At 48.5% G+C, this 7,438-nt stretch overlaps 1 long non-coding RNA gene across 6 annotated transcripts; it reads left to right on the plus strand.

The window, feature by feature from the left end:
* The first annotated feature begins 3,173 nt into the window (after positions 1-3,173).
* LOC127909119 (uncharacterized) lies at positions 3,174-4,404 on the plus strand. 6 transcript variants are annotated; one of them, XR_008069750.1, is made up of 5 exons: positions 3,178-3,206; positions 3,264-3,312; positions 3,381-3,429; positions 3,517-3,584; positions 4,316-4,404. It is a non-coding gene; the product is annotated as an uncharacterized LOC127909119 (long non-coding RNA). The 6 variants fall into 6 exon arrangements; XR_008069749.1 differs by lacking the exon at positions 3,517-3,584 and having other exon boundaries at positions 3,174-3,225; positions 4,218-4,369; XR_008069746.1 differs by lacking the exon at positions 3,517-3,584 and having other exon boundaries at positions 4,218-4,369.
* Positions 4,405-7,438: the final 3,034 nt, after the last annotated feature.

Below are 7,438 nucleotides of genomic sequence, written 5' to 3' on the forward strand. Positions count from 1 at the left end.
TGGCTGGTGGATGAATAGCGTTCAACGTCAACACCATTTACTGTTGTGGGCTGAACAAGTAATAAGACGCAGCTGGCTATCAGACGGACTTAGACAACACGGTTGTCACTGTGCACCAGGAAGACAAGGTCCATGTCCGGTGACTCAGTCGGTTGGGACGGGTTTCTAGGACTTTACACAGACAGCAGCTGACCGACTCGGTGGAGTAGCAACTCGCTGCTTTTACGATCAAATAGGACAGACGACTCGCAAAAGTTGGGATTCTTGCACGGATTTATCTTTGGACCGTTTTCGTATCGATACGAATAGTTGGCTTGATCAGCCGTTTTTTTTTTTTTTTTTTAGCAATACCGTGACTTTCTGGTTTGTTGTCGTCGTTTTGCCTCCGTTCTGCAGATTAAACGGCGACCGATGCTTTTCAACGCACTGATTGTTTTATTTACGTTCGCCTCCGATTCGAGGCGATGTGGAAACGTTTTTTATAAATCATTGGACTGGCATGTCTCCCAATTTGGTGAATCCAAGATCAAGAACTGTCAGACCGAACGGTCATTCTTATGACGGCAACCGAGACGGGAATAATTTCCTTTTGAAGCCTATGGAAACAGTTATCCTCTATGCTGAAGAATAGACATGTGTCCCCAACACAGAAACCATCGATAACCTTCCTCGCTGTCAGCACGTCACCCCAATTACATTTCTCAGTTGTCACTGTTTATGATCAAGCGTCGTCGTTTCTACAAGATAAACGGTAAATATTCAAGCTCCATCTTAAATCTGGGCACAACCAGTCAGCGTGACTGTCCATCTTCCTGAGACTCCGCTGTCGGGCCACCATGTGGGGCGCAGGGTCGCCACCGTCCCTGCAGGTCGTCCTAAAGGTCCTTAAACACGCTGCGGTCAAAGGACAGATCCAGCTGAACCGTTGGCTCCAGAGACCCTCCCCGGACGAGTGCGATAAAATGGACCTCTTGATATGCAACGCCTTTGACGAGAGAGGAGGCGCCGTCGGCAAGTCTGATGGAGACCCGGAGAGCATCGTTGACACTGGCGTGTCATTCACCGGTGGCGCCACCAACGGGGAGTTCAGACACCCGTGTTGTATTACCACGTGTTGCTTCAAGAGTGCCCTCCTGGCATGCATTCTGACAGCTGTGTGCTTCTCCTCTGTGGCTCTAGTCCGACAGTACCTCAAGGACCTTCTTCTCTGGGTGGAGAGCTTGGACAGCCTGGTTGGAGCCTTGCTGTTCATAGTTGGTCTGATCACTGTGTCCTTCCCATTCGGCTGGGGGTACATCGTACTGAACGTGGCCGCGGGATACCTCTACGGCTTCGTGCTGGGTATGGGACTGGTGATGGTGGGCGTGCTCATAGGTACCTTCGTGGCTCACCTGGTGTGTAAGAGACTGTTGACGGACTGGGTGGTCAACAAGGTGGGGAACTCTGAACAGCTCAGTGCTGTAATCCGGGTGGTGGAGGGGGGGAGTGGACTCAAAGTGGTGGCCTTAGCGAGACTCACGCCCATTCCCTTTGGACTCCAGAATGCAGTGTTCTCAGTGAGTATGGTTGACAATCTTACAAGTACAGTTGCTGATGTTGTCTTTGGTCCTTTCTCCCATTGTCTGTGCAGGTGAGAAACGGGAACCAGAATGTGCTTCCCAAATGGAACCCTATTCCCTATATAGTGCACTATTTTAGACCAGAGTCCTGTGGGACCCTATTCCCTATGGGACCCTATTCCCCTTATAGTGCACTACTTTAGACCAGAGCCCTATGGGACCCTATTCCCTATATAGTGCACTACTTTAGACCAGAGCCCTGTGGAACCCTATTCCCTATATAGTGCACTACTTTAGACCAGAGCCCTATGGAACCCTATTCCCTATATAGTGCACTACTTTAGACCAGAGCCCTATGGAACCCTATTCCCTATATAGTGCACTACTTTAGACCAGAGCCCTATGGAACCCTATTCCCTATATAGTGCACTACTTTAGACCAGGGCCCTATAGAACCCTATTCCCTATATAGTGCACTACTTTAGACCAGAGCCCTATGGAACCCTATTCCCTATATAGTGCACTACTTTAGACCAGAGCCCTATGGAACCCTATTCCCTATATAGTGCACTACTTTAGACCAGAGCCCTATGGAACCCTATTCCCTATATAGTGCACTACTTTAGACCAGAGCCCTATGGAACCCTATTCCCTATATAGTACACTACTTTAGACCAGAGCCCTATGGAACCCTATTCCCTATATAGTGCACTACTTTAGACCAGAGCCCTATGGAACCCTATTCCCTATATAGTAGGGCTGCACAATTAATTGCATTTGTAATTTAAATATTGACATGTGCAATATCCATATTGCAATGTTTGTTTTTTTTCTAGTTTACTCTTTGTACTCTCTCTCCCTCTAACAGCTGCTTCCCACACACACCCTCTGTCACTCAAGTAGCTCCTCTGTTAGGTCTGGGTTCCTCTGTTAGGTCTGGGTTCCTCTGTTAGGTATGGGTTCCTCTGTTAGGTCAGGGCCCCTCTGTTAGGTCAGGGCCCCTCTGTTAGGTCAGGGCCCCTCTGTTAGGTCAGGGCCCCTCTGTTAGGTCAGGGCCCCTCTGTTAGGTCAGGGCCCCTCTGTTAGGTCAGGGCTCCTCTGTTAGGTCAGGGCTCCTCTGTTAGGTCAGGGCTCCTCTGTTAGGTCAGGGCTCCTCTGTTAGGTCAGGGCTCCTCTGTTAGGTCAGGGCTCCTCTGTTAGGTCAGGGCTCCTCTGTTAGGTCAGGGCTCCTCTGTTAGGTCAGGGCTCCTCTGTTAGGTCAGGGCCCCTCTGTTAGGTCAGGGCCCCTCTGTTAGGTCAGGGCCCCTCTGTTAGGTCAGGGCCCCTCTGTTAGGTCAGGGCTCCTCTGTTAGGTCAGGGCTCCTCTGTTAGGTCAGGGCTCCTCTGTTAGGTCAGGGCTCCTCTGTTAGGTCAGGGCTCCTCTGTTAGGTCAGGGCTCCTCTGTTAGGTCAGGGCTCCTCTGTTAGGTCAGGGCTCCTCTGTTAGGTCAGGGCTCCTCTGTTCGGTCAGGGCCCTCTGTTCGGTCAGGGCTCCTCTGTTCGGTCAGGGCCCCTCTGTTAGGTCAGGGCTCCTCTGTTAGGTCCGGGCCCCTCTGTTAGGTCAGGGCTCCTCGTCCTCTGTTTAATATTGTGGATGATGTTCTGTTAGGTCAGGGCCCCTCTGTTAGGTCAGGGCCCCTCTGTTAGGTCAGGGCTCCTCTGTTAGGTCAGGGCCCCTCGTCTTCTGTTTAATATTGTGGATGATGTTCTGTTAGGTCAGGGCCCCTCTGTTAGGTCAGGGCTCCTCGTCTTCTGTTTAATATTGTGGATGATGTTCTGTTAGGTCAGGGCTCCTCGTCTTCTGTTTAATATTGTGGATGATGTTCTGTTAGGTCAGGGCTCCTCTGTTAGGTCAGGGCTCCTCGTCTTCTGTTTAATATTGTGGATGATGTTCTGTTAGGTCAGGGCCCCTCTGTTAGGTCAGGGCTCCTCGTCTTCTGTTTAATATTGTGGATGATGTTCTGTTAGGTCAGGGCTCCTCTGTTAGGTCAGGGCTCCTCTGTTAGGTCAGGGCCCCTCTGTTAGGTCAGGGCCCCTCTGTTAGGTCAGGGCTCCTCTGTTAGGTCAGGGCTCCTCGTCCTCTGTTTAATATTGTGGATGATGTTCTGTTAGGTCAGGGCTCCTCTGTTAGGTCCGGGCTCCTCGTCCTCTGTTTAATCCAGTATTATTGTGGATGATGTTCTGTTAGGTCCGGGCTCCTCGTCCTCTGTTTAATCCAGTATTATTGTGGATGATGTTCTGTTAGGTCAGGGCTCCTCGTCTTCTGTTTAATATTGTGGATGATGTTCTGTTAGGTCAGGGCTCCTCGTCTTCTGTTTAATATTGTGGATGATGTTCTGTTAGGTCCGGGCTCCTCTGTTAGGTCCGGGCCCCTCTGTTATGTGGATGCTGTTCTGTTAGGTCAGGGCTCCTCGTCCTCTGTTTAATATTGTGGATGATGTTCTGTTAGGTCCGGGCTCCTCGTCCTCTGTTTAATCCAGTATTATTGTGGATGATGTTCTGTTAGGTCCGGGCTCCTCGTCCTCTGTTTAATCCAGTATTATTGTGGATGATGTTCTGTTAGGTCCGGGCTCCTCGTCCTCTGTTTAATCCAGTATTATTGTGGATGATGTTCTGTTAGGTCAGGGCTCCTCGTCTTCTGTTTAATATTGTGGATGATGTTCTGTTAGGTCAGGGCTCCTCGTCTTCTGTTTAATATTGTGGATGATGTTCTGTTAGGTCAGGGCTCCTCGTCTTCTGTTTAATATTGTGGATGATGTTCTGTTAGGTCAGGGCTCCTCTGTTAGGTCAGGGCTCCTCGTCTTCTGTTTAATCCAGTATTATTGTGGATGATGTTCTGTTAGGTCAGGGCCCCTCTGTTTAATCCAGTATTATTGTGGATGATGCTCTGTTAGGTCAGGGCTCCTCCGTTAGGTCCGGGCTCCTCGTCCTCTGTTTAATCCAGTATTATTGTGGATGATGCTCTGTTAGGTCAGGGCTCCTCCGTTAGGTCAGGGCTCCTCCATTAGGTCAGGGCTCCTCTGTTTAATCCAGTATTATTGTGGATGATGCTCTGTTAGGTCAGGGCTCCTCCGTTAGGTCAGGGCTCCTCCGTTAGGTCAGGGCTCCTCTGTTTAATCCAGTAATATTGTGGATGCTGTTCTGTTAGGTCAGGGCTCCTCGTCCTCTGTTTAATCCAGTATTATTGTGGATGATGTTCTGTTAGGTCAGGGCTCCTCTGTTTAATCCAGTAATATTGTGGATGCTGTTCTGTTAGGTCAGGGCTCCTCGTCCTCTGTTTAATCCAGTATTATTGTGGATGATGTTCTGTTAGGTCAGGGCTCCTCTGTTTAATCCAGTATTATTGTGGATGATGCTCTGTTAGGTCAGGGCTCCTCCGTTAGGTCCGGGCTCCTCGTCCTCTGTTTAATCCAGTATTATTGTGAATGATGCTCTGTTAGGTCAGGGCTCCTCCGTTAGGTCAGGGCTCCTCCGTTAGGTCAGGGCTCCTCTGTTTAATCCAGTAATATTGTGGATGCTGTTCTGTTAGGTCAGGGCTCCTCGTCCTCTGTTTAATATTGTGGATGCTGTTCTGTTAGGTCAGGGCTCCTCGTCCTCTGTTTAATCCAGTATTATTGTGGATGATGCTCTGTTAGCTCAGGGCTCCTCCGTTAGGTCAGGGCTCCTCTGTTTAATCCAGTATTATTGTGGATGCTGTTCTGTTAGGTCAGGGCTCCTCCGTTAGGTCAGGGCTCCTCTGTTTAATCCAGTAATATTGTGGATGCTGTTCTGTTAGGTCAGGGCTCCTCTGTTTAATCCAGTAATATTGTGGATGCTGTTCTGTTAGATCCAGGCTCCTCGTCCTCTGTTTAATCCAGTAATATTGTGGATGCTGTTCTGTTAGGTCCAGGCTCCTCGTCCTCTGTTTAATCCAGTAATATTGTGGATGCTGTTCTGTTAGGTCAGGGCTCCTCTGTTTAATCCAGTATTATTGTGGATGCTGTTCTGTTAGGTCAGGGCTCCTCGTCCTCTGTTTAATCCAGTATTATTGTGGATGCTGTTCTGTTAGGTCCAGGCTCCTCGTCCTCTGTTTAATCCAGTATTATTGTGGATGCTGTTCTGTTAGGTCCAGGCTCCTCGTCCTCTGTTTAATCCAGTAATATTGTGGATGCTGTTCTGTTAGGTCAGGGCTCCTCGTCCTCTGTTTAATCCAGTATTATTGTGGATGCTGTTCTGTTAGGTCCAGGCTCCTCGTCCTCTGTTTAATCCAGTATTATTGTGGATGCTGTTCTGTTAGGTCCAGGCTCCTCGTCCTCTGTTTAATCCAGTAATATTGTGGATGCTGTTCTGTTAGGTCAGGGCTCCTCGTCCTCTGTTTAATCCAGTATTATTGTGGATGCTGTTCTGTTAGGTCAGGGCTCCTCTGTTTAATCCAGTATTATTGTGGATGCTGTTCTGTTAGGTCCAGGCTCCTCGCTCTGTTTAATCTCTGTTCTGTTAGGTCCAGGCTCCTCGTCCTCTGTTTAATCCAGTATTATTGTGGATGCTGTTCTGTTAGGTCAGGGCTCCTCGTCCTCTGTTTAATCCAGTATTATTGTGGATGCTGTTCTGTTAGGTCCAGGCTCCTCGTCCTCTGTTTAATCCAGTATTATTGTGGATGCTGTTCTGTTAGGTCAGGGCTCCTCGTCCTCTGTTTAATCCAGTATTATTGTGGATGCTGTTCTGTTAGGTCCAGGCTCCTCGTCCTCTGTTTAATCCAGTATTATTGTGGATGCTGTTCTGTTAGGTCAGGGCTCCTCTGTTTAATCCAGTATTATTGTGGATGATGTTCTGTTAGGTCCAGGCTCCTCGTCCTCTGTTTAATCCAGTATTATTGTGGATGCTGTTCTGTTAGGTCAGGGCTCCTCTGTTTAATCCAGTAATATTGTGGATGCTGTTCTGTTAGGCCTGGCTCCTCTGTTAGGTCAGGGCTCCTCTGTTTAATCCAGTAATATTGTGGATGATGCTCTGTTAGGTCAGGGCTCCTCCGTTAGGTCAGGGCTCCTCGTCCTCTGTTTAATCCAGTATTATTGTGGATGATGTTCTGTTAGGTCAGGGCTCCTCTGTTAGGTCAGGGCTCCTCGTCCTCTGTTTAATCCAGTATTATTGTGGATGATGTTCTGTTAGGTCCGGGCTCCTCGTCCTCTGTTTAATCCAGTATTATTGTGGATGATGTTCTGTTAGGTCAGGGCTCCTCTGTTAGGTCAGGGCTCCTCGTCCTCTGTTTAATCCAGTATTATTGTGGATGATGTTCTGTTAGGTCAGGGCTCCTCTGTTAGGTCAGGGCTCCTCTGTTAGGTCAGGGCTCCTCGTCCTCTGTTTAATATTGTGGATGATGTTCTGTTAGGTCAGGGCTCCTCGTCTTCTGTTTAATCCAGTATTATTGTGGATGATGTTCTGTTAGGTCAGGGCTCCTCTGTTTAATCCAGTATTATTGTGGATGCTGTTCTGTTAGGTCAGGGCTCCTCTGTTTAATCCAGTATTATTGTGGATGCTGTTCTGTTAGGTCAGGGCTCCTCGTCCTCTGTTTAATCCAGTAATATTGTGGATGCTGTTCTGTTAGGTCAGGGCTCCTCGTCCTCTGTTTAATCCAGTAATATTGTGGATGCTGTTCTGTTAGGTCAGGGCTCCTCTGTTTAATCCAGTATTATTGTGGATGCTGTTCTGTTAGGTCAGGGCTCCTCTGTTTAATCCAGTATTATTGTGGATGCTGTTCTGTTAGGTCAGGGCTCCTCTGTTTAATCCAGTAATATTGTGGATGATGTTCTGTTAGGTCCAGGCTCCTCGTCCTCTGTTTAATCCAGTATTATTGTGGATGATGCT

Source organism: Oncorhynchus keta, chromosome 19 (genome assembly GCF_023373465.1).
Source record: "Oncorhynchus keta strain PuntledgeMale-10-30-2019 chromosome 19, Oket_V2, whole genome shotgun sequence".
NCBI classification, from domain to species: domain Eukaryota; kingdom Metazoa; phylum Chordata; class Actinopteri; order Salmoniformes; family Salmonidae; genus Oncorhynchus; species Oncorhynchus keta.